Here is a 19109-nt window from a genome sequence, read left to right on the forward strand (position 1 = left end):
TATTAAATATATACCCAATTGCATGATCTGTGAGCAATCATGTTTATTGTATCTGTACTTACGATTTTTTCATATAACATGCCTTAAGATACCGCTAAATTGAACCTTTGAAGAATATATGATTTTGACACTAGACTAATTGATTAAAAGCATATTTATTGCTACAATATTTGATTATTTTTAATCATAATATTTTTTTTTGTTATAATCTATTTTGAGCATGCCTTATTTTGTTGCATAGGTTGAGACGATTTGTAAGGAGGAAGTTCTGGCAAACTATAAATCTGCAAATCTGGTGGTTCATCCACATATTATCTAGCAACTTTTATCTACAAAAATGTTGTGTATTCACAACCATCTGGCAGACTATAAACATGTAAATTTGGTGGTTCATCCACATATTACCTGATAATTTTTATATGCAAAAAAGGTTGTGTATTCAGAACCATCTGGCAGCATAGCCTACAGCCTTTGGTGGTTCACCCACCCATTATTTGGCAACTTTTATCTGCAATAATGTTGTGTATTCACAAACGTCTGGTAGCGTATTAACCTACAACATTTGGTGGTTCATCCACAACCCGATGTGTAAGATGAACAAGTTTTGAGGAGCTCATATAGTGTGTCGTGGTGGGTAGAATCTTATTTGTTAAACCGAATCTGTTTGCATCCATAAAGCATGTGCTTGAAATTCTAAAAATTTCTGATATGACATGGTATATGTGTTTTACTTATACATTGTGAAAACCGTTATGTTATTTTGACATATTAAATTTGCTAAATGCGATTTAAGCTATGTAAATTGAATTAATATGCTTATCGACTGCTTTGGTTGTCTTGTGATGGAACTCACACTGAGCTTTCATAGCTCACCCCCTTATTTTCCTTCTTTTCAGATAACCTATAAGGTTAGGATGCCGACTAGGCATTCGGCTCGGAATATTGATTTCTATATAAAAGTATTTTAGATTGATTATTTTATAATTTTGGTTATTTGAAACTATATTAATATTATTGTGAAAAGAGACTTAGTTTACGACTTTTATTAAAATTATGTTAATATCACTATTCTGCTGCTAAATTGTAAATGTGTTTTTTTAAGAAAGTAATTCAGATTTTTAACTAAGTTTTCAATAGTAAACATCGTTATAACGAATATATTAAACTTAATATTTTTTTCTTAAAAGTCCTAAGTTTTTCTAAAAAGAGACCAAAACTCCTTTCTAAAATAAATAAATGTTTAAAATTAACTGTTTTTAAAACTCTGATAATTCTATTAGGCCATTTCGGTGGCTGATGTAATCTCTCGAATTTGAGTATAACGTGTAGGCCGGGTTGGGGAGTTTACAAAAGCTGCTAGAGGAACATACACAACAGATGGAGTAGAAGTAATAGTGTTGGAAGCCGTAGGGATTTTAAGTGCTACAGTGAATTGTGTGAGAAACGTTAGAAGGTGAGAGGCTGCTTGTAAATATTGGTTCAACGATTGAGTAGATGGAATGCTTTGAGTGATGTTTATGCCAGAGGAAGATCTAGGGTTGGTTGGATCGGTGGAGTTCATTGGGGCAAAGGAGTTGGCTAGGTTGGTGGGGTTAACTATTGGGTTGAGGAGAGCATAAGTCTGGGATCGAGAAGCCATGGTGTTCACGTTCGCCATACCAATTTTTGATGTTGGGTATTAACAATGGAGGAGACACAGAGGAGGATGTGGTGGTACTAATGGAGGTCGCTTCACCCAATCTCGATGAAGAGCTAGAGGAGGAAAGTGAGCAAAGAAGTTGAGGCTATAGAAGGTATTCTGAATGCAATAAGAATACCTGAATTCTTGAGAGTTGGTTCTTTCTTCATTGTGTTGGGCGTATTTATAGGGGAGGTTCTGTGTCCGATGGTATTGGCGTGGTAGATCTGTTATCATGCCATCATTGTGGGTCATATGGGAGGATGTCTATGAGGGGACACATTCTATCATTCCTTCTAAACCATATGGTAGAATAGTTAAGCCCACGTAGGGTTTGGTGGCCTAAAAAGTTAGGTTTTGAATAAAAGAGCGGGTGCCGAGTGAAGACCCTTTATAGAAAACAGATGGTCGACTAGGATATTTCCAAAAGAAGACAGAAGGTTGGGTGGTTGTCTTGCAGGGATGACTGAGTAAGACCCTTTCAGGGAACACAGAAGGTTGGCTAGAATCAAGCCTTCAGGGCTATCGATCAATCATTTAGTGACTGGTCATTTGGTAGCAAGCGGAAAGGTGTCTTCCAAGTAACTTGTTATGTTGCCACATGTCTTAAGCTGGAGAGGATGTAACAATTAGTATTATGCTAAAAATGTTTGAGAACTCACCTAGATTGAGAAGAATACTTTTCAAGGAGGAAGACATAATGGTAGAATGTCTTATATCATGCCAAAGAATCTATTTGGCCAATTGACTCGAAAGGTTTGTTATATTTACAAATGTTACAAAAAAGAAAATGCTATATGCCTAATTTGATGATCTTTATTTATTTCAAATGAATTTTAAATTTGCATTTCTTAAAGTGATTTCATATGATTCATTTACCATGTATAGATTTATAGTAAAGCATCACAAATAAGTTTGCTTAATTAATGAAGCAAATCTCATTAAAAAGGGTACACTGATGTCAATGGTTCAAATTGTGATATGATATTTACAAATAATTTTCAAATAGTGATAATTTGTGGAGTAAACTGTAATCGTTAATCCATAAATATCATTTTTTCAATTTTAGGTGATTTTTAATACTTTTTAAAATTTTATGAACATTTTAAAATTTTAAGAATTTTTCGCATAACTATAATTTTAAAAATATTTTTATAATTATGAATTTCCATATTTTATGAATTTTTATATTTTAAAATTTTAAAATTTTTAAATTTTAAAAAAATAAAAAGTATTAAATTGACATTTTAGTTATAATTTAACGATCAAATTAGCTTTTAAGGATATGAGTTAAAAACCGAGTTCACGGGCAAGTGGCTAAAATGTCATAAACCGGTAATTTTAGTGATCACTTTTGTAACTTTTCATAATTGGGTAGATAAAAACACTAAAACTTACTAATAAATGAATGGCTAATTGTATATCGAAATCATTTTTTTTCTCATGCAAACTGGTTTTAAACTAATAAACGGTCAACGTAGTTAAAGAGCATATTTGATCAATTTTATTAGTTTAAAGACTAATTTGATAGAAGTTCGGAAATATTTAATTATTTTTTAAAAAAATTCCAAAGGCTAAATTTTTCCTTCAGCGTATATTATTTTGAAAACTTTAATTTATTTTTTCTGGAGTATATAATATTTAAACCGCAGAATCAATTCGTAGGTTTACTAATACAATTATCCATTGTTGTTGCTGTAGAAGTCCCACTTTCCCAACTTGTCTCGCCAGTTACGATGATCACACTACATCATTGGAAGATTTCACAATTTCGGGTTTGTCCGGTCTCGGGTTCTTCGGGCGAGACAGTCGGCTGGATGCATGGCTTCGAAATTCACTATTGATGCGAGTTCATGAACGGCTTCAGCGATTTCCTGGGTACAGTTGACCACATCGATTAACAAGGAAGCTACAGTGGCCACTGGTACAACTCGCGAGAGGTCCATATTATCATCCCATAAACCTACAGATGATTTGAGCAACGAGTTCAAACTCTTGGCCGCAGATTTTGAGTTTTGGATATGGATATCAGCAGGAAATGGTTTCACCATTGTTTTGATTGAGAGTGCTAATTCCTTCAATGCTTTACCAGATTCCAAGCTCATTTTCACCATGTCTCTTTGATTTTACTTGGAATTTCTGCTTTTGCCTGCAACATAAGATGATAACTTAATCTAAACTTTATTGTATTTTCTTTTTGTCTTGTTAGAATTTAGAATAGCTGAAGAATTTGGGACCAGAATTTAGGTGTCCATTAAGAGATTCAATTCGATAGGTGTGGAAATTGTGTATTTGGTAAAATTTTTACTTGTATTTTCATTCATTCAATGAATGTATTTATACAAATTACAAGAGAAGAAAACTGACTAAACTGACTATTAACAAACTAAACTATAGTTTGTTAATTCTAACAAACTTTGACTATTTCGACTAATTAAATTAGCAATATACTAATTTAATATACTAACATCCCCTCAAGCTAGAGAATGTATATTCAACATGCCTAGCTTGAACAAATTTCTCGAAATGGAGCAAGAGCCAAGGATTTGGTAAACATGTCACCAACCGATCTTTAGAAGAACAAGGCAACAATTGTATCACACCGCTTGAAACTTTCTCCTTACAATATGACAATCAATCTCGATGTGTTTTGTTCTTTCATGGAATGTTGGATTAGCAGCTATCTGTAAAGTAGAATTATTATCACAATACAATCTTGTTGATGAAGAAACTGGTTGATGAAGATCATCAAGTAGATAATGCAACCATTGAATTTCACAAGCTGCTGCTACTAATGCTCGATACTCAGCTTCAGAGGATGAGCGAGACACTGTGGTTTGCTTCTTTGCTTTCCAACTAATAAGGGAGTCACCAAGAAAAATACAAAAACCACTTATAGATCGTCTGGTTTCTGGACAAGCAGCCCAATAAGAATCACTAAAGCCTCGAAGTAGCAAAGAAGAAGTTGCTGAGAAAAATATTCCAGAACTAGGAGAGTTCTTTAAGTAGCGCAATACATGATGAGCTGCCTGAAGATGCAACACAGTTGGTTTATCCAAGAATTGACTTAGCTGCTGAACTGCAAATGAAATGTCTGGTCGTGTTGATGTAAGATAAATGAGTCGACCAACCAGCTGTCTATAGAGTGTATTATCAGCAAGTAATTCACTGTCATCACTTCACAATTTTGAGGTTGATTTGGTTGCCATTGGAGTTTTTGCTGGTTTACATTCCATGAAGCCACTATCAGTCAAAATCTCAAGACAATACTTCCTTTGAGATAAATGAATTCCTGCAGTTGACCTTGCAATCTCGAGACCAAGAAAATACTTAAGCTCACCAAGATCTTTGATTTTAAATGCCTGATCTAGAAAACTCTTAACTGTAGAAATTTCATGTTGATTATTACCAGCCAATATCATATCATCAACATAAACAAGCAAGGCTGTAAAAGAATCATTTTCCTTTTTGACAAAGAGAGAATGATCAGAGGAGGATTGTTTGTAGCCAAGGGATAAAAGAGAAGCTGTAAGTTTGGAGAACCACTGTCTGCTAGCTTGTTTTAAGCCATATAGAGATTTTTGTAATTTGCAGACTTTGCTCTTGTCTGATCCTTCAAATCCAAGGGGTAACTTCATGTAAACTTCCTCATTCAATTCACCATGTAAGAACGCATTATTGACATCTAACTACTGGAGAAACCAATTCTGAGATGCAGCTAAAGCAAGAAGAAGTCGCACAGTAGTAATCTTTGCAACCGGAGAGAAAGTGTCAAAAAATCAACACCTTCTCATTGTGTGTATCCCTTAGCAACCAGGCGAGCTTTGTATCGCTCAATTGAGCCATCAGCCTTATGTTTGACTCGAAAAACCCATTTGCAACCAATTACTTGCTTACCAGGTGGTAACTCAGTAATAATCCAGGTCTTAGTTTGTTCAAGAGCATTAATCTCAGCTTGCATTGCCTCTCGCCAATGTAAATGTTTTACGGCTTGTGTGTATGTTTTTGGTTCAGTAGTGGCAGTAATGGCTAAAGTATAGTGTAAATGTGTAGCTGAAAGGTTTGAATAGGAAAAAGTTTGAGTAAGAGAGTAATTATTACCTGGGAGAAGATTGGTACCAGCCTGCAGAGAAGAGCATTGATAATCATTCAAATAACGAGGTGGTTGTCTGTTTCTTGTAGGACGGGTTACATTTGGAGTTGGTGGTTCAATATGTGGTTCATCATGTGGTTCAGTATTTGTGGGTGGTGGTTCAATATGTGGTTCAGTATTTGTGGGTGGTCATGGTGTTTCAATAGAAGAAGATGAATCTGATATAGGTTCATCATAGGTAGGAGAGGAAGCTAAAAATGGTAATGAAGGTGATGAAGGAGACAAGGAACTGTGAAGAAATGGAAAATGGTGTTCATGAAAGGTTACATTTCGAGAGATGAAAATGATTTTGGTATCTAAGTCAAAAAGTACATAACCTTTAACTGTAGGTGAAAGGCCAAGAAAAATACATGTTCGAGAACGAGAATCAAATTTATGCCTATGAGCTGTTAAAGTAGATGCATAAGTCAAACAACCAAAAACTTTTAGAATAGAGTAATCTGGTTTGGTTTGGTGAAACTTTTCAGAAGGTGTAAAGTTGGAAAGGAGAGGTGTAGGTGTTCTATTTATGAGATAGACAACATGTAAGACTGAATATACCCAGAAATATTGAGGTGTATGAGAATGAAATAAGAGGGCTCGAGCAACATTTAAAATATGTTGATGTTTTCGTTCCACCAAGCCATTTTGTTGTGGTGTTTCCACACAAGATGTTTGATGTATGGTTCATTTAGAAGCATAAAAAGAAGGCATAGCAAATTCAGAACCATTATCAGATCGAATCACTTTAATTTTGGCTGAAAATTGGGTCTCAACCATTTGGAAGAAATTTTGAATATGTTCTCGAACTTCGGACTTTGTTTTAAAAGAATAAGCCGTATAACTACGTAATCATCAACAATTGTCAAGAAATATTTATGGCCATTAATAGAAACAAGAGGATTAGGGCCCCAAATATCAGCATGTATGAGATCAAATCTCTTTATTGAAACAGAATTGCTTACAGGAAAAGAAAGCTTTTTGTGCCTTGCCAAGTGACACGTTTTACAAGCTGAATTATCAAAAAGTTGTAAAGTAGGTATTTCTGGTAAAAGAAGTTTTATTCTCGAGTCTGAAAGATGACCAAGACGAGAATGCCATACATCTGTAGTAGTAGCAGTAAAGGTTGTAGTAGAAAGGGTAAAAGTTTGAGATGGATAGTCAAGTAGATAAAGACCTCGATATGCTCTAGCTGTACCAATCATCTTCCAGGATGGGAGAGCCTGTATCTTGCAAGCATTAGAATGAAAGGTAAAACAACATGGCAAAGTAGTAGTAAGTTTGGTTACAGAAAGCAAATGGAAGGTAAAAGCTGGAATATAAAGAACATCATGTAAACATAAATGTTCATGAAAAATAACAGTACCAGATATACATGCTTCAAGTTTGGTACCATTAGGTAAAGTAACAAGGATGGGTTTAATATGTTTATATGAGGCAAAAGATGATAAAGAATAGGTAATATGATCAGTAGCAGCAGTATCAATGATCCAAAAAGGAGTTAAAGATATACCTTCAGTGGTAGCAAGAGTAAAGTGAGAGTCACGGATAACATTGTTGGTTAAAGAGGTAGAAGAGGGAATGGATGGAGAGGGTGATGGTTTGAGTAAAGCAAGAAGCTGTGAATATTGTTCTTGAGTCAAAGTAAAACCAGAATTATTAGATGAGGAATCACTTAGTGTTGAAGTAGGTGGAGGCTCAGCAACATCATCAGAAAAAACATTGTTGACACGAGCCTGACCCTTTGCCCTGTATCCATTATTATAACCATTCTTACGAAAACATGTTTCAATTGTATGACGAGGCCTTTGACAGAAAATACACCATCTTTTGTCAACAGTTGAAGAAGAAGCATCAAATCGCTTAGTAACAGCATTCACACTAGAGGTATTATCAGAGGAAGACAGATTATTAACAAACACCTTTGAACTTCCAGTATTGAACTGTCTTTCTTGTTGAATCACCATAGAAAAAGCCTTATTAATGGATGGCAAAGGATCTAAAAGCATAATATGAGATCGCGCACCAGTAAATTTATCATTAAGACCTTTAAGAAAGCGAATCACATAGTCATCATCATGATAACACTTGATAGTAGTCAAAACACCACAAGAACAAGGTGTATTGCAAGAACAGCGAGGAAGAGGCCTAAAATGTAACAACTCATCCCAGAGAATCTTGAGTTCAGTAAAATAGTCTGTAACTGACCGATCATCTTGCTTAAAAGATGAAATCTCATCTTGCAAATCAGAGATTCGATAAACATCACCTTGAGAAAATCGTTCTCGAAGATCATTCCAGATATCAAATGCACTATTAACCCAAAGAACACTGCTAAAGATGAAAGAACTGATAGAGTGATTAAGCCAAGAAATTACCATGGTGTTACATCGTTCCCAAGCAGGATAAAGAGAATCAGTGTCAGATGGTACTATAATGCTTCCATCAACAAACTGAAGCTTATTCTTCGAGAGAAGTGCAAGACGCATTGCACGAGACCAAGAATGATAGTTGGAACTATTGAGAGATGGTGAAACAAGTATAAGTGAAGGATTTTCATTTGGATGCAAATAATAAGGACTGGAAATAGGAATTGTAGGATCAGAAAGCTCAATCGTTGATGAATTAACAGGCATAATGGAAAAAGAATCCAGGAAAATGCCAACAAAATGCCAAGAAAATGCAGAAAAGCAGATAAAATGCGGAAGAATCTTTAAACGTCTGATACCATGTGGAAATTGTGTATTTGGTAAAATTTTTACTTGTATTTTCATTCATTCAATGAATGTATTTATACAAATTACAAGAGAAGGAAACTGACTAAACTGACTATTAACAAACTAAACTATAATTTGTTAATTCTAACAAACTTTGACTATTTCGACTAATTAAATTAGCAATATACTAATTTAATATACTAACAATAGGCACAGTAGCATATCAGAGCTCTAATCTTGAGGTACTGTTTCCATGAATGTCGAAATTGAAATCGACCATGCATCAGTTCCCATCTTGCAAAATTAGCCTAAAAATGACAATTAACAAGGCTAAGTGAATTAATATCAGATATCAAGACAAGAAAAAACCCAAAGCTTTTCTTATCTTTAGCTTTTAATTCACTTACCAATGCATCTTCATTATTTTTAGAATTAAGAACAGTTTAATATCACTGTAAGATGGATTTACCTTGTTTGGAATCAGCCATTTCAAAGTAATCATCTGCAAAACCTGCAAAAAAATGTGTTTGGTTAAAGGGAAAATATAAATACGGAGAATAACTGCTAATTTTAATTAGTGGAGTAGAGGAGATGAATGGGGACCTTCTAGGAAGCTGCCAAGCTTTTCCATGTTGGAAGCAATTAAGATATGGAGGTCTTCACCAGCCCAGACATGGAAAACCATAATGGAGACTATGATACAAGTGAAGCTACCTGAGAGGATGGTTGATAATCTATTGTAAGCCAGTTCCAATATCTCATTGTCTTGATAACCCGACAGATATGAAAACAAATGTCAACGTAAATATCAACAACCCATAATCATATCTTGCATTGATTTTGGGAAAGAATCTTGCAAACGTAAACACCCCGGCTGCCATTGACAAAGACGCATGCATATATTATATCCCATTGAGAAAGCAAAATTGTGAATTAATATTTTGTCAAATGATTTCAGTTTACCTTGGAGGAAGACAAAGAAGCCAAGTACTATTGGCTCACCTATGCATCTAGATGATGAGCCCCAACCGCATGAGTGTTAGGAATAACTACACGTTCGGTTATTAGTTATTGTTGGTTATAAAGTTGTTATTAATTGCAGTTAGTTAGCTTCATCTTGTATTAAATATAGGTCACTAGTTTGAGTAATACAACAGGGAATTACTTCCCATTTTCCTTATTGTTGAATCTTAACATGGTATCAAGAGCAAAGGTTTTCTTGGTGTAGAATTTTTTTTCTTTCCATGGCCACTGAAACCGTTCCAGAAGGTGTACCAGTAGTTGACACACCTCGTCATTCCTCTAACACTGGGGAGGCTGTACATTCGCAAGGACCTGGCAGTTTCTGCGTACCTACAGTTCATTACTTCTCCAAACACGACACCATCAAACTTGATGCGCACAATTTTCTTTTATGGAAGCATCAACTTTTGTTGATTCTTGAGGATTATGGTTTTGAAGGGTTTGTATTAGGTACAGTCCCTTCTCCTCCTCCTTTAATCATTGGATCTGAAGGTCAGCAACTTGAAAATCTAGCTTTTCTCATTCATAAGAAGCAAGATAAGTTTCTAGCTTCTTGGCTGTTGTCCACTGTAACAGATGATATCTTGGTTCATCTTACAATTGCCAAAACAAGCTTTGATATATGGATGACAATTGAGAGAAGATTTAGTGCAAAATCTACCATTAAAATCTCGAGCATGCGTCATGCTCTATACTCGCTCAAGAAAGCGAATCTTTCTATTAAAGAATATGTATCTAAGGTAAAGCATCTTAGTGATAATTTGACTACTACTGGTAGTTTTGTCTCTAAGCAAGAACAAGTAAGTGTCATCTTGGCTGGTCTTTCACTTGAGTTCGAGTCTATTCGGGTGTTTGCCTCAGCAACTCCTTTTTCTCTTGATTTGTTGACTGAAATGTTGTTTAATTGTGAAGCACGACAACTGGAGTTATTAACAGAAGTTCCTTGCCAAGAAAATTTGGCTTCTCGATAGCAAGATACTGACATTGGTTTGAAACAGTCTGTTGAGTCCAACCGATACTCTCAGGATCATAAGCAAGGCTACAAAGGGAAAGGTCATGGTTGGTATTGTGGCAGGTCTCGTGGAAATGGTCGAGGTTGGTCTCGCTCCAGGCTACAGTGTCAGTTATGTGGTAAGGTTGGACACATGGTTCAGACTTGTTATCACAGGTTTGATGAGAACTTTTCTAGTGTTGGTTTCACTAACTCGATGACAGTCAACTACCATCAGCTACATGGCCAAGGTTATTCTTCTTTAGTTCCTTCTTGTTCACCTATGTCTCATTGCTATAGGTCATTTCCTCAGAAATCCTCCAGTCAGCTGTCTCTTCTAGCTTCTGCATCTTCTCCACCTGATTCGATCTGGTATCTTGACTCTGGGGCAACAAATCACATTACTCCTGAAGTGTCCAATCTCACGATTGCCTCTCCCTACATAGGTACAAGTCATGTCACTATGGGAAATGTTGAGTCTGTTTCTATAGCTAATGTAGGATCATCTACTTTCTTGGCTGGCTCTAGACTCTTGCGTCTTCAGAATGTTTTACATGTTCCTACAGTTTGCAAGAATCTGATATCTATGGGTCAGTTTGCTAAAGATAATGGTGTCTACTTTGAATTTCACCCGTTTCTGTGTTTTGTGAAGGGCATTCAGGTAGGGATGACTCTGCTAGGGGGCCACATGCATGAAGGTTTATATATGTTTCAGTTTTCAAAGTCTGCTTCCACTACAGTTAATTTTTCCTCAAAGCCTAGCTCAAGTTTATTGAACAATGTTTAGCTTTCCTCTTCTTCTTTATGGTACAACAGACTTGGCTATATTTGCCATAACACTTTTGCTCATGTGTTGAAATCTTGTAGAATTCCTTTCAAACAAAGTGATTTGTCGCGAATTTGTACAGCTTGCCAGTTAGGCAAAACTCATAAGCTTCCTTTTCCCTCTTCACATACAATGTATTCTTCCCCTTTTGAACTTGTGGTATCTGATGTATGAAGACCTGCTCATATGTCTTCCAATGGTTTCTCTTATTACGTTTCTTTTGTCGACATGTATAGCAGATATACTTGGATTTATTTACTCAAAAACAAGTCTAAAGTGGTTTAGTGTTTTTTTGAATTTTCATCAGATGGTTAAAGTAAAATTTGGTCATCCTATTAAAATGCTACAAACTGATGGGGGAGAATATCGTGTCTTATCAAAAGAGCTTTCTCGACTTGGTGTGCAGCACAGGGTCACTTGTCCTTACACCTCAGAGCAGAATGGGGTTGCTGAAAGAAATCATAAACAAATAGTTGATATGGGCTTGTCTCTTTTAGCACAGTCTAATATGCTTTTAAAATTTTTGTTCTATGCCTTTACACATACAGTCTACTTGACTCACAGACTACCTACTCCTGTACTATATCAAGTTAGTCCGTATGAAGCACTTCACAGACTTAAACCTGACTATAGTTTACTACGGGTGTTTGGATGTGCTTGTTTTCCTGATTTAAGGCCATTCCAATAGCATATGTTACAATTTTGATCTCAAAAGTGTGTGTTTCTTGGCAGTGTTCCTAACACAAAAGGTTATAGGTGCGTTGGCAGTGTCTTTAAACTGGCCACTTAGACAAGTTGACATTAATAACGCATTTTTGAATGGGGATCTGAGTGAGGAAATTTACATGGTGCAGCCAGCAGGGTTTGAACAATAAGGGCCAAATGGTGAGAACCTAGTTTGTAAACTGAAAAAGGCGTTATATGGTCTTAAACAAGCACCACGGGATTGGTTTTATAAGTTGAAAGAATTTTTGGTAACCACAAAGTTTGAGGTCTCCAAAGCTGATAGTTCTCTCTTCATTCTTCATCAAGTTCTCAATTGTTTTATGTTTTAGTCTATGTCGATGACATTATCGTCACTGGGAATAACTTTCAGGCTATAGACTGGTTTGTTACTCAGCTCAATGATCAGTTTTTTTTAAAAGACCTGGGGAGCTTGAGCTATTTTCTTGGCATCGAGGTTAACTACACTTCAGAAGGTGTGTTCCTGACTCAGAAAAAATATATTCTTGATCTACTTAAAAAAGCCTCCATGGATAGATCGAATGGCTTACTAACACCAATGGCTACCACTTGTCATCTGTCAGCTGCTACATGTAGTCCTGTTGAGGATAAGCATTATTACAGAAGTATTGTTGGCGCCTTACAGTACGTGGTAATCGCTAGACCAGACATTGCTTACTTTGTAAAAAAGGTTTGTCAGTTCATGCATAAACCTTTGGACTTGCATTTCAAAGCTGTGAAAAGGATATTGAGGTATCTACAAGGAACATTGGACTATGGGTTGCGATTCACCCGAGCCTCAAAATTTTTCCTTGAAGGATATTTTGATGCTAGTTGGGTGATGGGTGTCGAGTCCACCAATATAAACCTATGCCTAGTTTGCAATTTGAGCAGTATAGGGAGTAGGGTCAATCTCTCAGAGACTGGGTTTACTTCAAATTGTTGCTCTCTTGACCAGATTTATGTCGGGGCAGTTGTCGTGCCCATGATATTAGGGGGGAGAATAAAATCGAAAACCTGGAACCTGAAATAAATAAATAAAACTCGTAAAAAGTAAAAGTTGAAAATGAAATAATAAAAAGCAGTTAAATGAATTTGAAGAAAAATTAATTAGAATAAGCTCAGCCTTAGGCACGTATTTTTTCTCGTCTTTGAACCGATCCTCGAAATTAGATGAACTCTTCTTTTCCAATAAGCTAGTTATAGCTACCAAGGACGCCTCGGACACCAACTCTTCCTTGTGTAAATTAGTTATGGAATGTCCAATAACTAACCCTTACCGATCGAACAACCACAAAACGTTCGTGATTTAGAACTCCGGCAGCTTTGCGTTCTAGAAGAGCCTAGCTCGAACCAATGCCCTCAATCGCATGGGACATTTAAATCCGGTTACTACTTCCCTTGACGGAACCAAACAACAATCTCCACTTGGCACGCCAATGTGTTCACAGAAAACCGATTAGAACGTTCCTTTCGGAATTCCAACTGTACGTCTAACCACACTAAATCAAACGACGTCTTTTTTGACTTAATGTTGATCTGACTTTGTGAGTTGACAAAATCATACTCTTAATCCGGAGAAGTAATAAGTACTGGAACTTTAAGAGTTAAATTGCTCGGGTTCGTAACTCACGAGTTTTGACGAGGCTAATTCTGGCCTAAAGCTGAAAATGGGTTTAGTTGGCTAAGGTTTGGGGCATATTGGTATTGGAATAATTAAATAAGGTAAAATGGGTGAAAGGAATGGGAAACGTGATTTTAGTTTGGGGGCTGAAATTTTGGTGGTGAAATAAAGTAATAAAGTGAATTAGCTACTGGAGATTGAAAGAAAGTTTGAAAAGGAAATTGAAAATGGTTTAAGTGGTAACAAGCTGGAAAAGTAGGAATTGAAAGTAAATGAAACTAAAGACAACAAATAAATTCTTGAGAAAAGAGAGAATGTATTGAAAGATGAATGCTTGATTTATTGCTTGATGATTAAAATGAACAATGTAGCCTCTATTTATACTAGTGGCCTTACTAAATTAAGAGTCAACTAGTATAGAAAATTAAGGAAAATATTCCATAATATAAAAAATATCCCAAAATAATCTCCCACTAAGTCAACAATTTCAACTAATTATTCTTGGAAAAATTCTACTTTGGCCCTCCTTCTTTGCTTCTTTCTTCAATCTAGCCCAATTGTTTCCTTTTTCTTCTATTTAGCCCCAAATTGCATCCCTGCACAAAATTCAACATAAACATGGAAAAATTAGTGGTGCACTCTCATAAATTAACCAATTTAATTACATAAAATATGTAACTTTAGCATTTAATCATTGGGGGTCAGATGTTGATGATTGCAGGTCAACCTCGGGGTTTTGTGTGTTTCTTGGAGGGAATCCAATTTCCTAAAGCTCAAAGAAACAGCAAGTAGTCTCTAGGTCTACAACAGAAGTAGAATACATGAGTGTTGCTCATGTTGCTGTAGAAATGGTGTGGATTCGATCCTTATTGACTGAGTTATGTGTTTCAGTTCCAAATAAGTCTTTGATATGGTGTGACAGCTCAGCTGCGGTTGCAGTAGCAAGGAATCCTGTTACGCACTCGAAGTTCAAGCATATTGAGTTGGACCTGTTCTTTGTCAGAGAAAAGGTTGCAGATGGGGTGTTCCAAGTAGGACATGTACCTGGTTCAGACCAAATCGCTGATATATTGACAAAACCACTGTTAGTAGCAGTGTTCACCAAGTTTCGGGATCAACTTCAAGTTGTTGCCATGAATCAGAAGGTTTCTGATGGAAAGGAAAGTTGACAAGTACGGGGCATGTTAGGAATAACTACACGTTCGATTATTAGTTAGTGTTAGTTATAAAGTTGTTATTAACTGCAGTTAGTTAGCTTCATCTTGTATTAAATACAGGTCACTAGTTTGAGTAGTACAATAGAGAATTACTTCCCATTTTCCTTATTGTTGAATCTTAACATAGAGCACCAGGAAGCAACGTTGCCAGTCCTCTTATCACTCACTTCCCAAGAGTAGCCCATGAGTGTACGTATGTATATATCTTTGATCAATTTGGAGCTATAAAGGGTGTGGGTGACAAAACTTACCCACAGAAAATTCAAGGACGAACATGACAGTTATTACAGCAAATATTGCAGAGATTCCAAAACTGTCGTACAGTGGCTGATAGTAATATAATAATGAGACCAAAGTGAGTGCAAGTCCCACTTTTAGTGAATGAATGACTTTTCTTGGATCATCTTGGCCAAGCTTTTTTAATTTGCTAACAAATTCGAACACCTTAATCTTTACATTCTTAGGGAATGCATGACCATCCACGACCAAACTGGCCTTGTTTTTCTTTCTCTTGATGACATGTTGCAGAATCTAAATCCATAAGGCGAATTGCTTTCAAGAGACAAATGCAAAATTGGTAAAGGTTGCATGCACGAAACACGAGTAAGAGTTAGAGAAAGAAGAACCTAACATATATCATATATTCCTTCGGAAGGGGCAATATAAGGTCTGTATTTATAACCATATTAAAGAACCAAGCATCTAGCAGTAGAAGTGGTACAAATTAATATGACTAAGCCTTCAATTTTTGTAAGGTAAAAGTCCAAAAGAAGGCAAGATAAGGGAAGAATGAGGTAGCTTGGTGAATCCATTAGAGTGTGCTTCAATATGGATCTGGAAGGATACCGTTATAGCTTTACATAATCATTAAAAATAATAATTTCTCGTTTGGTTATTAATATGAGAATTTTTTTTATTACATATATATATATATATATATATATTATAACAATTAGACATCAAATAAAAATTAGTTAGTATAAATTTAAACTTGAGATTAAAATATAAATAACCACTCTTGTAAAATATAAAATCTTTAAAATAAACGAAAATTTTTCTTTTCTTTACTAAAATAAATCATAAAATAATTAAATATTATCAATTAAATTAATTTATTACTAACTCATATACTAAAACATGTAACATAGAATATTTAATAGCCTAATCAATAAAAGGAAACTACATTTATTGTCTATATTTATAGTGCTTGAAGTAACCAGTAAGAAATGGTAATCCTAACTATCAAGTCATGATTCCACAATCACAAACTAGACTCAAAAGAATAGACACAACTAACAACTTAAATTGACTAGTAGCCATTCAAACAATTAAAAAACATATATTAATATTGTAGTTTACAAGCAACTTTTAACCCTCCTCATTGCTTTAGAAATTGTTAACTCCAAGATAAAGGCTTACTAAATATATCGATTAGTTGTTTTAAATATATCAATTAGTTGTTTTCTATCTAGATAATAGTTATATTTTCATCTTTTGCACATCTCTTATGGAAAAAAATTGAAATTAATGTTGTACTACTTGATTTGGTCGTTAGATTCAAGTATGAGATGCTATATTCGTTGTCGGAATAACTCATAATAAATATACATGTCATTTCATATAATTAAACTATATAAACACAATTTAATCATTTTGAGTTTAAATGAGCTTTAATACGAATTCAGGTATCAAATCCAAACTCTTTTGTTAAGTTTTAACAATATGTCTCAAAATAGGGACTCCATGTTGTTAGAAAATTACTACTGCAAAACAAAGACGTTAGCACTGACAAGTACAAATAATAAGAGAAAATAAATAAATAAATATTGTGTCATGAAGAACCATTGCCTTAGAAGCGATTTCGTCCTGATCGGTGTAATCGAAAATGGACGTCGCCCCCAAGGTTAACACAGTGCTTCCAAGTTCATACACTCGAATGAGGAAGATAGAACACAATTGATATTGCTCTTCTCTAAGGAATCGAGAAATAAGATAAAAATAAAGCTTTAAAGCTGGTCGGAAAAACTTTGTCAAAAAAATCACACTAGATTCAATTCCCAGTAAAGGTTGGATGGGTCACAGACGGTTCCGTTTAAAATCCAATCGCCTAGACAGAATTTCCTTTAATGTAATTTTAGTAAGATGCGAAAGTTTTAAAGAAAAGAAAGATGAGAGAATCAAGAAGAATGAGAGAAGCTATGATTATTGTTGCTTGTAAAAGAGGAGGAGAAATGAATCCTATTTATAGGATTCTCTAAGGGGAAAAGTGGTCCAAAAAATTCAACGACCATATTGCAATGGTCAGATTCCAGCGACCATATTTTTGCATTACCAACACATGTCTCGAGATAGGCCTTATTATAAATTTTGAAATTTTGCTTCGATGTCTACATGTCTCAAGACAATAAAGTTCATGTCTCGAGAAAAAGGTTCTCAAGTCTCGAGATTGAGGGTCAGTTTAACATTGCTTTTGAGAAGTACTTTTAAAAAGTACCTTGGAAAAGTGATTTTGAAAAGTTTGGTTTAAGATTTAAATGTTTAGTATTGCTGTCAAAAAGTGCTTTTGATAAATAAAATGTCCATTTTAGACATTATGTTATAAAGTAATAAATATGCATTTAAATAATGTTCAAATTAGTTAATATTATGATTTCTTAGTAAGAATATAAAAATAATTTATTATAATTTTTGTTAATATTTAAATATATGGAATATAAATTTTAAATATTTTAAACAATTAATATTAATTATTCATAAAATTTAATTCGAATATATAAACTATATTTTAAATAATAAAATATGATCAATAAAAATTTAAATATATAATATTATATATAAAATAAATTTTAATAAGAAACTAATTACATATACCATATAAATATTATATAAAATACATTAAAATGGTTAAAATTGTTATTTATTCCTAAAAGCACTTTTGCCAAAAACAAAAGTTAAAAAAAACTACTTTTACCTTTGAGTTGAAAAACACTTTTTAAAAACACTTTTGACTCAAAAAGTTGTCTGTTTAGCATTGCTTCTGGCTTGAAAAGTGCCTTTGACCCCAAAAGCACTTTTGAGAAGCAATACTAAACAAAGCCTGAGTCTCAAGACAGGCCTCCTCTATTTTCCTATTTTAGCTTCGATGTTTGTATGTATCAAGATAAGGAGTTCTTGCCTCAAGACCTGGAGCAGGGCAAAAGTTATTTAGCTTCGATGTGCCATTGTCTCGAGACCAAGGCTACTAGTCTTGAGACCTAGATGAGTTTGTCTTAAGACTACCTTGACAAGTCTCGAGACATCAAGAAAGCAAATGTACAATATAATAAATTTTGTTCTAATGGTCTCAAGACATGCTCTTGTTGTCTTGGGACTCAATGGCAAAATGAATTTAAATGCACATATTCGAACATTCAAATCATTCTGAATTGTACCTAAAACATACTCACACCTAACACCAATGAAAAATCATCCATTTAACTTGAACACATTCAATTACCAAGAAAACCTAGCATCCATTTCATTAAAGCATAACCAAACTAGTTATGCAATCAAAGATCTATAAACATGCATAATTAACTCCAGATTAAGAGATGAAATGCACCAATCATACATTATAGGTTATGACACTAGAAGTACTAAAACGTTAATTTAACAACTAACCAAAATAAACCTAGGTACATGCCATGTGACCAAAATACATATATACATACAAAATGGTAACGAGTTGATTTCTAAGCTGAGTGGGAGAAATTGGATGCTTGACCTCGAGTCGACTAAGCTCTCGTTTGAGACCTGCACATGGAAACAACAAAGTCATACATTGAGAAATAGGGCTCAGTGATACTAAGATGATTAAAAACAATAATAAATTATAACCAAAATAAACATGTACATTTAATATGAAATTCAGCCATAACTAAAACATGATTATATCGAATTCAAAGTCAAGTAAATTAAATTCGACTTAAGAAATATAGTACAAAGACATTTTACCATTGAGATAGTGAAGATACTTGTCATATTTGAATTGACAATTTAATGAAGCAAACCTTTTGGACTAGTTATTATGTTGATATTTTGAAGATTCTATAGTTCATTTATGAAAACCAATCCGTGAGTATTGAAGATTGGATTGGATTCGAATGAATCAAGACTATTCTTGTTGTGTGGAGAATTAA

At 34.6% G+C, this 19109-nt stretch overlaps 1 pseudogene; it reads right to left on the reverse strand.

Moving 5' to 3' along the window:
• Positions 1-3428: 3428 nt before the first annotated feature.
• On the reverse strand, positions 3429-9724 carry LOC105779106 (aluminum-activated malate transporter 2-like; annotated as a pseudogene).
• Positions 9725-19109: the final 9385 nt, after the last annotated feature.

Source organism: Gossypium raimondii, chromosome 4 (genome assembly GCF_025698545.1).
Source record: "Gossypium raimondii isolate GPD5lz chromosome 4, ASM2569854v1, whole genome shotgun sequence".
Taxonomy (NCBI): domain Eukaryota; kingdom Viridiplantae; phylum Streptophyta; class Magnoliopsida; order Malvales; family Malvaceae; genus Gossypium; species Gossypium raimondii.